At 35.1% G+C, this 18,231-nt stretch overlaps 1 non-coding gene across 1 annotated transcript; it reads right to left on the bottom strand.

Moving 5' to 3' along the window:
• Positions 1-2,040: 2,040 nt before the first annotated feature.
• TRNAA-UGC (transfer RNA alanine (anticodon UGC)) lies at positions 2,041-2,117 on the bottom strand. The gene has a single exon. It is a non-coding gene; the product is annotated as a tRNA-Ala (tRNA).
• Positions 2,118-18,231: the final 16,114 nt, after the last annotated feature.

Below are 18,231 nucleotides of genomic sequence, written 5' to 3' on the forward strand. Positions count from 1 at the left end.
CTTTGAGTTATTTCCCCATCCTTCCCATTTACTATTCCAAATCAATATCACTTTCCAAATTACCCTTTAAAATATACATGCATCTTAATTCATCTAATAATGTATATTTATGTCAAATCTTTATTGAAGGAGGAAGGGTATAAATAAATCAAAGAGTAACATTAAAAACTAACAATAAATATGAAATGAATGAAGGAATGAAATAACTTCTTAATACAATGTCATTGGTTAGGTGCCAGCAAATGATTCCAACTCTAAGAGAAAATTTACTTTTCCACTTAGGGAAACAATGGAGTATATTTTGGTGCCTAGAATGTGCTAAAAAATGTTAGCAATTGGACACTTTAAAGACAATTATCATAAAAGTATGGCTCCTCCTGTGTACACAAATAGTCATTAATAGCTCTTTTTTTGACTTTCCTATGTGTGCATACATGTGCATGTTTTTCCACAATAGTTATGATAGCACCAAGACACAGACACACTACTTTGTATAGTATTCGATTTGTATATAATAGAAGTAAAAGAAATACATATACATGTAATACATATAAATTGAATGGTTGACTACATACTTGAAATAAAAGCATAAACATTGTTTTTGAAAGGGAGCAAAATTTGCCACCCCAAATGTGTCTCTTTGGCATGAGGATTATTTTAGGCTGATTATTTTTAAGAAACAAAAGACTCAGAAAGTCTTTTTTTTTTTTAAACCTCCCTCTTAACTGACTAAAAGAATTTAGACAGAGGACCTGGTCCAGGAAGAGCACTGCAAAGAATATGAGATAGGTGTGGTAAGGAGAACTTGGAAAGTTCTGGAGACAAAAGTCCTCTCTGTGTTCTACTGTCTCTGCATGGCCCAGCAAACATTTGTTCACAAAACGTTTGTTTTTCCCATCTTCCTTTAAGTTGTCTTCCTTCCCTTTGAAGTCTCAAATCCCCCTCTCCTCAGTTCAGGACGGTATAGAAGCCTCAAATGCCTGAATGTCAATGGGGCTCATTCTTCTTATGAGGTCCCTATAAATACATAATTAAATTTTATTTCCTCCCGTAATCTGTCTCACATCAATTTAATTCCTAGACCAGCAAGAAGAACCTAGAAAGGGTGGAGGGAAATTTTTTCCTTTCCCAAAATTTTTGAAATAGTGATTATTAGAAAATGATATTTGGAGGGATTCAGTTTTGATTTTATAAAGGGATTTATTTTTACTTATTGCTTGACCATGGCATTACCAAAATTCTAAATATAACTTTATAACCTCTTAATTGTTGCTTTGATAAGATAATTTATAGGAATATATATGCTCATGTAATATTTTACAGCTATACAGAAACTCTTTGACTCCAGATCTTGACATTTGGAAATAGATCTTTTCCTATGCAATCATTTTGTTGTATGCCATACTCTCAGTGGGATTTAACAGAGCATGGCAAAGTGTACATGGCAATCCTAATTGAAAGTACAACACTTGAAGTCTTGCATGTATACAAAACAAACCGCTGAGGCCTAGGACATGAATCAGCTTAAGAGACAAAAAAATAAATGTAAGTAGATACAGATGTGTGCTCAGCAAACAGCTTGACCAAATTTGAGCCTCAAAAACTACACATGTGTTTGACACTAAATCGCCCATCAGAGGACAACACTCTGAAAGCAGGCTACAATTTCTAAACAATCCCATTCCATATTTTTATCTCAAATAATAAATCTTCTGAGGACAAAAAGTAAATTTGATACAGAATAGCTGTGTAGGGGGAATGGTTGAAGAAACTTTTTTAATTTTTAATTTCAACAGAAAAGGGCCATTGTACTCTCTGATTGAGAGAATGCCAAGGGCATGCTAAAGGCCTGGACACTTGAAGAAGGGGAAACTGCTATCACAGTGGAAGATGTCCTAAGAGAAGCACAGGTGGTGTATTCTGCCCCTTGTGATGACAGAGATAAGGTCACTTAACCAGAAAATCAAGGACAAGTGTAACTTCCAGACAGGAGAAAAGGAGAGAGAATTGACAACCACGTTAATTCTTTTTTGTTGTTGTTGGAGGTCCTGGGGATTGAACCCAGGACCTCATGCATGCAAAGCACACACTCTACCACTGAGTTATACCCACTCTCCCAACCATGTTAATTCTTATTCGTTTGCAAAAGTACAAACTTTCTGACATGAATAATCTGGAATAGAACCTCTCCCTTCATAAAGTTATTAAATGACTTACATTTGAAATACTAAATTAAAAGGTCTAATGTTGATAAAGTTCTTAGGAAACTGTTTACTATATAACAGACAAGAGGTCAAAAAACTGAGTAGAGTCATCCTCAAACTTTGGTACACATTAGAATCACCGATGGAGCTTTCAGAATCTAGATCATCAGGCCATACAGCCCAGACCAATTAAATCAAAAATTTTAACAGTGAGACTCAGGCATTGGTATGTTTTAGGACTTCCCAGGGGATCCACGGTGTGGCAGAGTTGGAAAATCAGTGATTTAGTGCAGCAAATAGGGTATTTTTTTTAGTGATTTTTCTGGTACAGGTTGAAGAACGAGATTGAGTTTTAGAAATAGATCAAAATGAGTTAGGCATCGTAAGTATTTTCCCCAATTCCTACAAATTTCTTCATCTTTTAAGTAAGGATGATGATACATACTCCATTATATCTGTGATGCTTAAGTTAAGCCTAAGGAATTTAAAATAGAAAAGTTATTAAGAAATGTAGTTATTTTTCTCCTCTCTATACATTTATACTGCCACTCACAACAATGGATCCATTAAATGTGTACCTAATTTGTTTTCTTTTCTTTTTCTCTTGTTCTGCCTTTACCTCACCTACAGTCCTCCCACTTAAATTTTCCTTATTTTTTTTTTATCTTCTTCCTCATTTTACCATTCTTTTTGCCTATTTCTCTTTGGTAAAGTTCTGCCTCACTAATGGAACTTAAGAATATAGACTTTGAGAATTTGCTTTCAGGCACTTGGTGACAATTTTGCCCCAAATTAAAACCTGTTAGATTTCATCAGCTCACTTTCTAGTTTGTCCAGGCTTCACAAAGGCCAATCCCAAAAGAACACAAACATTTCCGATGTATATTTGCCACTAGATGGTGCTCAGAGTACATATTATATATTCCATGTTTAAGAAATGTCATCCTACTTAAGATCAAAATTTATATAGAAATCATAGACTTTTTACAGCTTTTCAGAAGGGGCTGGGGTGTGTGATGCGGAGAGTGTGGGTTGTTAATATGAGAAAAATGATACTTGAGTGTAATGTTAGCTATGATGTTTGAGGTTTGGTACCACTTATTATGTTGAAGAGGTAAATATATAAAGAAAACACTTTGGAGTGTTAGTTTTACTGGGATAGCCTACATGGATTTGGGAGTAAAATGGTTAAATTACAAACTCCCTAAACTAAACTACTACTACCAGTTAGCATATTTAATAGGGCTACAGAAAAAAATTTATTTCAGCTCTAAAGGAAGTGGAATGCATTCTCAGTTCAGATTCAAAAATGGAATTTGTGTGGTCAAAATAAGAGGTTTACAAGATCCTTACCAGGATTTCAGGAAAGAAAAATTGATGATGAAGAAAGAGACACAACAGAGTAATATTAATCAGAGCAGGCCAAGAAGCTAAAGTGAACTGAAGAGGTCGGTGGAGAAATACAACTTTGGTAGTATTTCTACATTCAATGTCTAAATTTTAACCAATTAAAAAAGCAATAAAAAAGATTGATGATTTTCTGTTATTAACTTCCTTAAGCAAGGGAGCTGCAATGCCAGCATTGACAATGTGGGAGCAAGATCGCTATGTAATACGTGAAAGAAAATCAAAAGCAGTAGGACATATGCTGGATTATAAAAGCAATATCATAAGTATACCTGGCTAAGACTTCGCTGAAGTATTTCACTAACTTCTAGTGGGAGTACTTGAAATTTAATATCTTAACTCAGTATACAATTCCTCCTTTCCTTAATTCATTTATATCTATTGATCCATTAAAATAAAACAAGCATAAATTAGACATTGAAAATATAGCTACAAATAAGACAGTTACATGAATGTAGAGTAGAGATTTCCACTCCAAAATATGCTTCTGTGGCATAGTTATTATCTTGAATTGGCTATTTAAAAAAAAAAAAAACAGCAGATACAGGAAAAGATCTGAAAATGTGGAGAAGTTTCCTTTTTGTAAGGGACATTTACACTTATATGGGAAATCTCCAATTATAAGGCTGTCTCTTCTTTGGTATCAGGAAGAGAAGGATGACTCTAAATATCTAGAAACTTGTATCAATGAAGAAGACAAGGACTTAAATCTACAGAACAACCACACTCTTGTTTACTGTGCTTTTCCTGGCAATCACCCATAACTGTCCCTTCCCCACCCCCAACACACACACCTTTTGTCTTAAGCTGAAGATGGAGCATAAGGTGGTGGACTGGGCCATTTCAGGGAGTTACTCAGTTTTCCTGTGACCACCCAAAGCAAATAGATACCAGATATTTCTCCAACAAAAATGTGTTTGGGATTGTTACCAAACTCAAGTTTGTGTGCTCAACACACAATGAAGCCAAACAAACTGAAAGGTCAGAGTTTGGAGCACAGAAAAGGGTTATTGCAGGGCCAAGCAAGGAGGATGGGTGGCTTGCACTCAAACACCCTGAACTTCCCAATGGTTTTCAGGGAGTTTTTATAAGCAAAATTTGGTGTGAGAGCTGCAGGGTGTGTGACTTTCTTCTGATTGGTTGGTGGGGAGGTAACAGGGCAGTGCTCCAGGAATCTTGTGCTCAGTCTGATATTACTATCCTCCACCTGTGTGGGGCCTTAGTTCCTATAGAAGAACTCAAAGATATTGTCATTTATATCCCTTGAGGAGGAACCAAAACGCTGCTTTAATAGCTGCACTGTTGTTTCTTGACTGCTCCTCCTTTGTTTCTGCATTCCCTCACTTTCCTGATTAGCAACTGTTTGACTCTGCCCCCTTAGAACTCTGGGAAGGTCTTGGGAGGCTGAAAGAAGCCTATACTTCCCACAAACAAGAAACCCAGGACATGGTAAGGATTTGTACCTGGGAGGATCCCACAGAGTCCTGCTTGGTTTCAGGATCAGCAGAGAATTGCAATGCAGGGTCTGCAACCATGGTGAGCCACTACTAGTCCCCACAGGGCAAAGGAAGGAAAACACTTTTACTGGGAGGAAAAAGAAGTTGGGAGGGCTCTAGTAAATAGAGTCCGTGGCTTTTCATTGCTTGAGTCCTTGCCAGAAAGAAGAGGAGTCTTCTCTTTCCTGTTAAGCTCTGCTATAACTGCAGAGCATAAGAGCTCCCCCTTCTGTCTAGCAACTCTATTTAATTGAGGTTTCTGTTTATTAATTTTTTTATACCTGGGTATCTCCCATGTATACAGAAAGTATACATGTTATTAAACTTCTTTTTTATATCTGATTTTATCAGGGGTCTTAGTCAAGAACCTAGAAGGGTAGAGGGAAAATTTTTTCTCCCCTACAAATATTACACTTCTCTTTCTCAATACAATTATACTAGCTACAGATGCAGAGGTCCTCTAATAAACTATACCAAAGGAGACCTTAAATTCATTATTTTCAAATATACTGAGGTCTTACTCTGTCCCACTAGACATTTAAAAATGCTTAGTAGAAGAAATTTCTATTCTGAATCCATACTGGATCTCTGTACAGTTCTTTATTGTATAAAGGAGGAAAAATTTTTCCTTTACTCTTCTAGGTACTTCTGGGTGACCTAAGAATTAAACTGACATAAGACAGGTTAACTGGAAGAAATCAAACAACATTTTAATAACATGTATACATGGGAGAAACCCAGGAAAAGTGAATCACTTGCCAATGGCAAAAATCCTCACCTTACATATCATCTTTAGCTAAAGACAAAAAAGGATGTTGGGGGTAATGGTATGAGACTTCAAAGGGGAGGAATGTAATTCACATGGAGATAGAAAAGCAAATGTTTGGTAAACACATGTTTGCTGGCCCATGCGGAGACAATGGGATCCAGAATGGACCCTGATCTCTAGGGCCTACCAAGGTTCCCCCCACTACAACTTACCCATGTTCTTTTTTTTCTTTAATTGAAGTATAGTTGACTTAAAATATTAGATTAGTTTCAGGTATACAGCCTAGTGATTTGGTATTTTTATAGATTATGTACCATACAAAGTTATTACAATATTACTGACTATATTCTCTATGCTGTACATTGCATCCCTGTGACTCATTTATTTTATAACTGGCAATATGTACCTCTTAATCCTTTTACCTATTTTGCCCTTTCCCCCATATCCCTCCTCTTTGGCAACCATTAGTTTGTTCTCTGTATCTGTGAGTTTGTTTCTGTTTTCTTATATTTGTTCATTTGTTTTTGTTTTGTTTTTGTTTTTGTTTTAGATTCTATATAATCTTTGCAGATATCTCTGGTGATAGCTCTATTTCAGGAATAGGCCCTCTAACTTCTTTTAGGCAGTTAGAGGGAAGGTCAAAGGTTCCTGAGTCTTTGGGGCCTTGATTGTTTTCAATTAAAAATAATCCTCATGCCAAAAATACACCCTTTGGAACAGCAAATTTTTCTCCCTTACAATTGTAAATTTTTATTCCAAAATGTAGATTCGGACATTTTTGTGATAAACAACCTTCTTAGACATCATTACTATCCATTTATTTCTAAATGTATCTTTATGTTGTCTTTAAGTTTCATATTGGTACCACAGAAACAGCTATGGTAAGTGAGGATAAGGCCCAGCATTTGGGGTTTCCAAGACTAATTTCAACTCTACATTTGCAAGTTTTGTATAGTGAGATTCTATACAAGTTTCCATCAAGGAAAAAAGAAGTTTTGATAATAACACTTACAGATAGATACTGCAGTGGGTTGAATAGTATTCCCCCCAAAATTCATGTCCACCCAGAAACTCAGAATGTAACCTTATTTGGAAATAGGGTGTTTGTAGATGTAATTAAATTAGTTAAAGATCTGGAGATGAAATCATCCTGGATTTAGGGTGGGTACTAAGTTCAATGACTGATGTCTTTATTAGATAAAAAGAAAGGTAGATTTGGACACAGACACAGAGAAGACAGAGACAGAAAAGAAGGCCACATGAATACATAGGGTGAGATTCACAAACCTTTGCTGCCATACACCAAGGGATACCAAAGCTTTCAAACAACACCAGAAGCTAAGAGAGTGTCAAGAGATGGTTTCTCAGAGCTTCCGTAAGAAACCAACTTTGCCAACAACTTGATTTTGAACTTGTGGCCTTCTGATTTGTGAGAGACAAAGTTACTATCGTTTCAAGCCTCCAAACTGTGATATTTTGTTACAGCAGTCCTTGGAAATTAATACAGATACCAGGAACAATCTGACTTCAAATTCATCTCATAAACTCAGTAGCAACACTAGTAAGTGGATCCCACATATTTCACAAAATCCTCAAACACCTGTAAACAAGCACAGCAATAAATATCACCCTTAATAAAGAGTATTCCAGAATGAATATACCATTCATTCTTTTAGCATTCCTTTATTACTGATGCTTTGAGATTGCCACAATCAAGGTGACTTGTGCCTGGTACTACTTAACAACAGCTCATAAATGATCCTCCTATTCATACCTGCCAGAAACCTTTTAGGACTATAATGAGAGCCAAGAATTATAAGAAGCGCTGGCAGTGACTGTAGTCTCTACACCCAAGCACTTTCTAAGAGATGTAATAGGCCAAGCTCTGCAGAAAAAAGCAGACACAAGAGGGAGAATTCCTAGTCAGAGCAAGATTGCAGAGGAGGGATAAAAGTACCTATGAAAGACTTTTACTGCTTAAGACATAGATATTGACTAAGTCAAGAAGGTAAGACAAAATGGTACATTTGGGGCTTATTTAGCAGTCTTTTCTTGAAAGGAGGTCTTCTCCTAAACAATCCCTGCCCATGCAAAACTGATAAAAGGATGTTGATAGGATTGTACAATATCATCAACACTGTGATACTGAAAGAAATGTAAGAGGGTGTTAGAAATATGATGGCACTATTCTTACAAATATTTATTAATATTTGAAAGGGATAGATACTTTAAAAGTGTATAAGATAGAATTGCTACCTCCTGAAATTTTAAGATGGAAAGGACATATTCTACCTAGGTCACAGTTTTCTCTACTCCTCCCCAACCCCAAACTTGGCTCCTCTCCATTGACTATAATCATGGTCTCTAATTTCAATGTACATGTTAGTGAATCATTTCTCACCTTAACCCTCAAAAAATTTCTTAGTGATATTCCTGTTCTATCTTCATTTCTCCTATTTCTAATATGTTCTTCATTCAAAATAAAATAGTACCTTAAATATTTGCTAGTCAAAACTTTTAATGGATTACAGTTATAGATAAGATAAAATAAAATAAGATAGCTTGGGAGATATATGTATATATTCCAAATTTCATTCATAGATTCAGGCCCCTTGATACAAACTAATCTACCTTTTCAGCTTTATCTTGTACTATTCCATTAAATAATCCACACGGTCTAAAGAAGTAGAGGAGGCATTGCCAAACTTACTTTGTATTTACTTTTATTATTCCATATCTTTCTCATTCTGTACCCCTTACCTGCTATACTCCTCTTTTTCTATATATTCAAATTACATTTATGTTTTAAAGTTCATATACTTCCCTGACCATTCAAGACAGACTTAGTCTTTTCTTTAATAAGTTCCAATAGCATGTGCTTATAATTCATTTGATACTCATTGAATTGTAGTTATTTCCAAAATAATAAAATCACAGATTATTCTACATAGAATAAACTTAGAAAGTGTATGTCTCTATATATCCATAGCTTGCATGATAAAAAAAAATCACCAAGGAGGGTGCTCATTGAAAATAAAGGTTCCTGGATGCTGCCTCAAATCTACTTAATCAGAATTTTCAGTGCCTGGACATCTGTACTTTTAACAATGATCCAAATGAGTTCATAACAACTCAAATTTGGGAAACACTGGCCTAGTCTATTCCCCTCACTGTATAAGTGGGATGACTGGAATCCTCTGCCTGAAGATAAGCACCGTGCTCAGAGATCATAATGGTAGTTAGAGGCAAAGTCAAAGCCATAACTAAGGTAATGTGCTCTTTCCATGGCATCCAGGATTCAGAGCCTTAGAGAGAGAAATTGGGACTCTGAATTCCCACCCTCTCGTGGTATTTTGCTTAATAAACTGCATGTAGCCATGTAAGAAATGCATGGTGAATTAATTTTAGGGATATAGACCACAGACTATGTTAATAGCTTCCAAATAGGTTAATAAAAATCATACTATTTAAAACAAGTAATTTTATAACTGAAAAATCTATATTTGAAAAGATATAGAAGGAAATGAGTTGGGGGAGGGTATAGCTCAGTGGTAGAGCTTAGCATGAATGAGGTCCTGGGTTCAATCCCCAGCACCTCCATTAATAAATAAATAAGTAAACAAACAAACAAACAAACCTAATTACCCCCTAAAAATGAGTGAATGCACATTTTGTTTTAAATAAATACCAGAGTTTTACCTCGGAAAATTCCTTTCCCACTTTTCTCCTGCCACTTGTCAGGGACTATAAATATTTTAATTTCAACTTGATTACTGGTAACTCCTACAATAAAGTTCCCTCTGGTGTAGTTTGTGGACCTGATGAGGAGTTACAACACAGGCTGATGAGAAAACGCTAGTACCTCTATAAACACAGGAGGGAGCTATAAGATTTGAAAAGATTTGAAACACAACTAGAAAGAAAAAAGAAAAAAAGAAAGCATTGTGGCTGTCAAGGCATATTGTTTTAGGAAATAATGAGCACTATGACATAGTTTCATTTCATTCACGATTAAATCTGTAGATTTGTGTACTGCTGTTCTTTAAAGAAAAAAAAGAAAAGAAAAAAACAGCCCAATTGTACCTTCTTGGCATCAGCATTTTTTTCATCTTTGCTATGTTGCTGCACTTGTTTTGATCTGACAAGCTTAATGTCATTTGATAGGATGAAAGTAGACCATTTTCTGAGAGCTGAGTGCTTCAAGGGCATTCATCCATTCTGAGAGGAATTTCTATCCTTTCTAACACTTCTATCTTCTTTGCTTTAGATAACAGAATAAAAATGAATATATTATAAATACTGAAATCCTATCAGAGGGAAAAAAACTAACTCTTCATACTACCTAGCAGCCTAAGATGTATACAGAAATCTATATTAAATATAAGAAGACATTTTACCTAAAAATAAAAGTAACTACCATTTAAAGAGAGCTTACCACATACTCATCACAATAAGAATATACACATATATTACAAGTATTTCATTTAGTGCTAATAATATTTAATAGTATTTTATTTAGTAGCCACAAAATTGCCATTAGAGAAGTATTTTTGTTTCAGTTTTACAGATTAGGAAACTAAAACCTTTTTACATTTGTCAAAATGAAATGTCTATAAATAAATAAGCCTTGACTCAAATCCTGACCTGCTTGACTCCAAACCCAAAGAAATAGCCTTTTATTACTCAAAGTATGTTTGTAGGTATAGCCTTATCAATCTCACTTTAGGGCATATTAGAAATATAAGGTATCTAGCCGCATTCAAAGCCTACTGAATCAGAATCTGTTTTTTTAAAAGTCCTCTGACACAACTCAATGGCAAAAAACCAAACAGTTCAATTTAAAAATGGGAAGAGGAACTGAATAGACGTTTTTCCAAAGAACAAATACGGATAGCCAACAGGCACATGAATAGATACGCAACATCACTAATCATCAGGGAAATGCAAGTCAAAACCACAAAGAGAAATCATCTCACACCTGTTACAATGGCCATCATCAAAAAGACAAGAGATAACAAGTGTAGGTGAGAATGTGAAGAAAAGGGAAAATCTGTGCAGGAAATGTTGGTGGAACATAAACTGGTACAGCCACTATGAAAAACAATATGGAAATTCCTAAAAAATTAATAGAACTATCATACAATCCAGCAATTTCACTTCTGGGTATTTATCTGAAGAACACAAACACTACGTTGCAAAGATATATGTACCCCTACGTACACTGAAACATTCATTATTTGCAGTAGCCAAGATATGGAAACAACTTAAGTGTCCTTCAATGGATGAATGGATAAAGAAATAGTGGCATATATTGTTGAGGAGGAAGAAATTTTCCTCTTCCCCTCTTGGTTCTTTCTGGGTGGACTAAAAATTAAATTGACATGAGACAGATTAACAAGAGAAATTCAAACAAAAGTTTACTAATGTATATACTTAGGAGAGACCCAAGAAAACTGAGTAAACCAGCTAAAATGGCCAATGCCCTCACCTTAAATATCATCTTCAGCTAAAAACAGAAGATGTTGAAGGTAACGGTTTGGGACTTCAAATAAGAGGAAGGCAATTCACAGGGAGATGGAACATTTGCTGGGCCAGGCAGAGACAATAGGACACAGAATAGACTCTGATCTCTAGGCTCTGCTGACTCTTCTCCCAGCACACCTAGCATTATGTTCTTCACAAATATCTCTAGTAACAGTTATATTCTGGGGAAAAGCTCTTTATCTAAATTTGTTAGGCAGCAAGGGGGAAGTTAAAAAGACTTCCTAGATCTTCTCTTTCTTAAAAATAATCAGCCTAAATTAATCCTCATACCAAAGAGACACATTTTGGGGTGGCAAATTTTGCTTCCCTATAACATATACAATGGAATATTATTCAGCCATAAAAAGAATGAAATCCTACCATGTGTGACAACATAGATGGGCCTTGAGGGTATTATCCTAGGTGAAGTAAGTCAAAGACAAATATTATATAATCTCACTTACACATGGGATCTTAACAAAAAAAAAAAGGCACAGAGGTGGGGGTGGCTGAAATGTGTGAAGGGGTCAAAAGGTACAAACTTCCAGTTAAAAAAAAAATAACTCATGGGTATATAATATACAGAATAGTGACTATAGTTAATAATACTTATTGTATATTTGAAAGTTGCTAAGAGAGTAAATCTTTAAGTTCTCACTACAAACAAAAAAAAAGATTTCCTAATAAATAAGTAGAATAAGAAGTCTGCTGGGTGATTTTTAAGCACATTAAAGTTTGAGAAATACTGTTATAAAGGTCTAGAGTGCCTGTCCTCTTCTAGAGCTCAATGACATGTATGCTATTAACTTTCATAATCCAAAAGATATAAAGTAACTGGTAGCTCAAACATCATATTAGGCCCAAAATATAATTTTTTAAAATTAGAGAAATATCTTTATATCACTCATATTTGTTTTAAAATTTAGTTAGAATATAAAACTTCCAGGAAAATGTGAATAGCATGCCTCCATCATTTATTATTATAAAAATATTCAGGGAGTTCTTATTCATAGTACCTTCTTTGAGTTATTATTTATAGAGACTGTGATTAAGAGGTGCCCTTGCCTTCCAGGGACTTAGACTTGCAGTTGATTATCTTTTTTATAATATAAAATAAATTATTCAATTAAAAAAAAGAATGGATTAATTAAGATTCCCTCAATTCTTCTTTTCTCCTCTTCCCCATTCCTTAACAATCTCTCTCCCTCCTTTGTCTTACTTTCTCTGAATACTGAAATTGTTCTATTGCTTCCCTGGGAAAGTAGATTCCAAGACCCTCCAATATTGCTTAATCCCTTATTCATCCCTCTGGGGAGTGACTGGGAAAAGGAAAGTCCATGGAGTTTGCGAATTATCAACCTCACATACTAAGGGCTACTGTTCTTAGTCCTTTCATTATAGATAATGTGCTGTTCTCCATCCCGATAGGAGAGCTTGTTTCTAATAATAAACTCTCTAAGAATATAAAAAAATAAATTGAAATTTTTGGAAAGAATAAATAGATTCTAGGGAAACATGCCCCATAGCCCTTAGGAAGTTTCTTAATGGAAATGAGGAGCTGAAGAAAACGAATTGAATTTACAGTCATCTTCCAGACTAAATTCTCTAACAGTGTATTAGGGTCAGTTTCAAATGACCATGTCTGGCTGTGATTTATGTTTGTTTTTGAAATGCATAAAACACTTAATGAATAAATAAGATAATTTCAATGAGAGATGTTTGAAAAGGACATTTTTTAAAAATTTTTAATGCAAACTTAAATCATTGTAAGTAATCAGGACAATGGAAAAAGACAGTCAAATATAATGGGCTTGGGTTTTTTCCTTTCACATCAAATTATTTTAAAAAGGAAGAATCCAAATGCTTTTTTAGGGTGCCTCAACTCTCATCATTCTACATTCTCTTTCCTTCCTTGTTGCCATTTTTTCCTGACTGCACCACTTTATCTGCTTTCAAGATCTTTTGAGGCCAAGTGGCACAAAGTGTTTCTTTTCATCATTTCTGAACTCTTGGTGGATATTTACACTATCATTTACAATGAGGGCATCAGTCAAACTTAAGATGTTGTGATCATCACAGTCACTAACAATGAAGTGTTAGTACTTAGCTGAAAGAGGTAATAAATTGATTTGGTTTTGCTGACCTAAGAGCACAAAGAACTTCTAAGAAACTACTTTTCAGTCCAGGAAAAGGAAACATCACAAGTTCCATATTTTCTATTGCTTAGTAGGTTTTATTTATTTATTTTTTCAAATCAGGTATGAGAACAGTGTTTGAATAGAATGAGTCAATAACTTTTTATCTGGAAATAAAAATCAATTTTGTAATGCAAAGCCACCTTCTTTCTTTTTTCATTGTTCACATTATAGGGTATTGACTGGAAGAAAAAGCCTTGGGTAACCTTCAATTCACTTCTGGATTAAAAATATTAGGAGCTAAACGCAATATTAAATATAAAGCACTTCAGTTCTCATATTTTATTGATATGACATATGAGATATAGAGGAGTAAAATATCACTCCCATAATTACAGATAGTTGAAGCAGGCCTATAAATGCAGGTGTCAGCTCCATGCAATTTTGATCACACTATAAACTAAATTATGACTTAAGTCTTTGCTTTTTATCTAGTTTCTCATGAAAAGAGAATTGGGACAACATTAGGAACAACAAATAATTTAACCAATTCATTTCAATCCTTTCATGTGTAGATAACCAAACTGAGAAACTTATAGCATCTAGAACAGGTCTGTACACAGAGTAATAAGTCTACAAATATTTGTGGATGATAAGGAAATAGGAATATTGAGCAAGGAAGTTAAACTCCATGGGGAGGAGTTTCCATTAGACTTCTAAATATTTCATTTGCAAGGACGAAGTTGATGCTAAATTTAGAAATTCTCAAATCACCTCACAAAATACATGATCCTGTTTATTACAACAGGTATTAAAACGTGTTAAGAATTATTGCTCCAAATCAGTGTGAAAGGAGACAGTAAAACAGGCATATGTGTTTCCTGACTTTCAAATCAGGTATAAGTCCCTTAGATAACAAATCTCTAAAGTTTCTGAAATTATTCTTTACTTGATCCAAATCATATAGTGATGATCATTTTAAATGAGTAAATTGTTGCCAGAATATTGAATCCAACACAGCCTGTGAATTATTTTGAAAAGGACTTTCAGTATTTTAAACGTAATATGTTTCAACAAATTTGTTTAAATTTTTGTCAAAATTTAAAAAATGAACATTTGAACAACTTTAGGTAATTCATATTTTACAGTTGAGATAAAACACAAAAATCAACTGGTCTAACTCCCTCATTTAAGCACGATTAAAATCTGAGACCAGGAGTTGACTGTGTCAAGTACTGCAGCTTATTTATAGTGGAGCCAGGCCAGGAATCTAAGTCCCCAAAACAGATTCAGTAGTCTCTCTCTCTGACATAAATAAAATCCAATTTTCATGAAAAATATGTCTTGTTCTGATGGAACTAATTCATGTAAAAACAAAGTCTTTTAAAAGGATGAAAGTACATACAACTTTTAACACTTCCAACATGTATACTGTTATTTTTGTTAATTAGGACAAAATATTCATCAATTCACCTTTACCTGGGAATGGTTTCTCTTAACAGAACTCATGTAATAAAGAGATAAAATCCTTTTTATTGAGAAAGTGATAAAGGAAATTGAACAACTAAAAAAATGGATATTATGTGTCCTTTAATAAGCCATGACATAAATTCTTTTAAATTTGAAAGAATACAAAGAAAGTCAAGGAGTACGTAGAGAACTGGACACCTAAGTTATCTATTTCAAAACAATTAGCAAAACTATCTCCTGCAGTGTTTTGGAAAACAGCAAGTATACCTAGTAAACCCATAAATTTGGCTAAAGAGATGTCTAGAAAGACTGAAAAAATTAATCAACTTCTTTAAATGCCTCTGATAATATATGAGAAAAGAGATAAATAAAAAAGAAATTATTCAGTTGTAGAAAAGAATGTAGACAAAGCATAAAGTGCCCAGGATAGACTTCCCAGCTAAGAAAAAATTCAAAGGTAAACAATGGCCTCAGAGCAAAGAACAAAACATGGACAGTAAAATGCAGTCTCAGGGTAAAGAAGTAAAAACTGTAGCTATAGATCCTTTTTTAAGATCTCAGAAAGATGTCAGAGCATTCCTCGTCAACTGTCTTTTGCTAGGCAACCCACATCAGCCTCATAGGTTGCCCAAGGCAGATTAAGGACTTGTCTTGGAATGAAATGTGGGTGTGGATTTTGCTTAATGGAGTGAACACCCAATAAAATCATAAGCAACTTAACAGAGAGAGAGAGAGAATGAATCTGTGCTATTAGAAGCACAATGAGCTTGGACTGAAAGGGACAGACACAATTCAGAATGAGAATTCTTGATACCCTCAACCTGTGCACACCAGAAACACGTTAAGAAAGCTACTCACCGACAAACACGGACCATTTACTTTAAGGAAGATAGGGTGACTCAGAAGGCTGAAATAATATATGAGAGGACCAATTGGTGACCCAGACAATGGGAATGGGCTCTAACCAAGGAACTGGAAGCATGTGCCCAACTGAATTTTAGAATTACTGAAGACTGTTCCTTTTCTTGAATAGAATTGTCAATTAAGGCCATCCTATACCTATCTCAATATTGTATGTAAGATGCAAGAAAGGCAGATAGCCAGTCTTTTTATTTCACAGGTCTTCTGATTAAGAGGAATAAAACTCAAGGAAATGCACCTGAAGAGTCTCTGCTATACCTAGACCTAATTAAGATGACAAAGTCCTAGATGTTCATACATTACTATAAGGAGATAAGAATTTAATGGTCTTGGAAGGAGATAAATGTACTTGTTCATGTGAGACGAATGTAAATATCATCTGTCCAGAGGACTATGGTAGATTAAAGACAGCTACAAATCCTTCACACTTCTTTCATTGAGAGATTCTTTTTTCCTTCTCTGTGAACCTGGTCTGGCCTATGGTTGCTGTGACCAATGGAATATCACAGAAGTGATGCAGAACTGATACTATACCCTGGCATGGGCCTAGACTTTAAGAGGACTGGTGCTTCTACTATTGTCTCTTATAAATGTGAGCCACAATGTAAGAAATTAACTACTAGACTAGAAATCTGCCAGGCTAGCTATGTGGAACGGTTCTGAAAAAGGTGAAGGGGGATGGGGAGAATAGGGAATGGAAACCAGCCAACAGCCAGTAGTTTCAAACAAGCCACCCCAGTTGCCCTGGCCAATTCAGCTGATATAATGAAGAAATAAGCCCTATTGTCCCCTGTCTAGATCCTAGTGCCTTAGAATTGTGAGATAAAATGATGATAAATGATTAAATGTTTTCAGCCACTAAATTTTCATGTGGGCTGTTATGCAACAGTGGATAGCCAGAGCACATATATATGAATTAATAATGTGCAGATGTTGTCATTTTTGCTGGAACCCAGGGCAGGCCACCCCAAAATGTGCCTCCATGGCATATTATTTTGAATTTAAGTTACTTAAGAAATGGCTGATATACGAGAGACACTTTGACACTCCACCCCCCCACCCCTGTCTCCCTGAAAGGAAGAGAAAAATCTCTCATATGAAAGGTGCCCTCCCTGCATCTGGAGGTAGAAGGATACTTTCATCACCACAGATTGGGAATTCTGACCAAGAAGTCTTATAAACAAACCTTATTACTTTAATTGACTACCCAAAGTCCAAACTCTAAGAGTCTTCACCAATTGAACACCCAAAGCCTAAGTTTCTTCATCTACTCAATTTCTCATTAATTTATTATATAAAAAGTATAAAAGCTGCCTGCTTTGGCTACTTCTTAGGTGCCATTTCTATGAGACCTCTGTGCACAAGAATTAAAATGTGTTTCTTTTTCTCGTTAAATCTGGTTTGTGTCAATTTTATTAGTCTAGCCGTAAGAACTCAAAGACGGGTAGAGGGGAAAGTTTCCCTCTCCCAGACCCTTGCAAAGAGCACACAATTATCACTGAAGGTGAGAAATACTTAATAAAATACTATTTTCTACTCCCTATCACTGTCAAGCTTATTTATTAGAGTCCAATAAAAATGATTCATGAGAAAAGATGCCTTGTTAACCATTTGATAAAATATAATTATTAATTCTAAACATTGTAAAATGAAAATCACATCAAATGAACTTACTGCATCAGAAATATATCTGGTTAATTAATGAGAAAACTGTAAATTCTAGTAATCTGAGTTATATTCAATCATATAATTTGGAATCACAGATCACAAAAACTTTTGACTCATTTGTTTATATTTTTTTCAAGCAGAAAAAGGGACCCATGTTGAGTTTCTGATTTCAGTTCACAACCTACAGATGTCTCTCAAGCTCCCCTTGCCTATTAGTATTATTATATCACTATATCTGTTCATAATTTGTTTTGGGATTCTGTTTTTTGTTTTCATCTGGAAGTAGACAAATGTTTCTAGCATATGTGGATCAGCATTGCCACGTACTTCATCACATAATTATATCTATGTGTATAAACTTTTATCCATAATTAAAACTGGGTGTTTAGATATACAGTGGAAAAGTCACAAAATGATGTTATAGTCACAAACTTTCACTTTGAAAAGAAAAGAAAGAAAAACTGATACATAGTTGTTCCTCAGGCAGTTTCAGCTCTGAAAATAGTCCGGGCGAACTGAACTGTCCGGTGTCTCTCAGCAGTCACACGCGGAGGACAACTGACAAAGCGGAGGAGCTTCGGCCAGAACAAACCCGAAGCAACCGTTACAGCGCGTGGATCACTCTCACAGCCTTCCCA

The sequence above is a fragment of the Vicugna pacos genome, chromosome X, assembly GCF_048564905.1.
Source record: "Vicugna pacos chromosome X, VicPac4, whole genome shotgun sequence".
NCBI lineage: Eukaryota > Metazoa > Chordata > Mammalia > Artiodactyla > Camelidae > Vicugna > Vicugna pacos.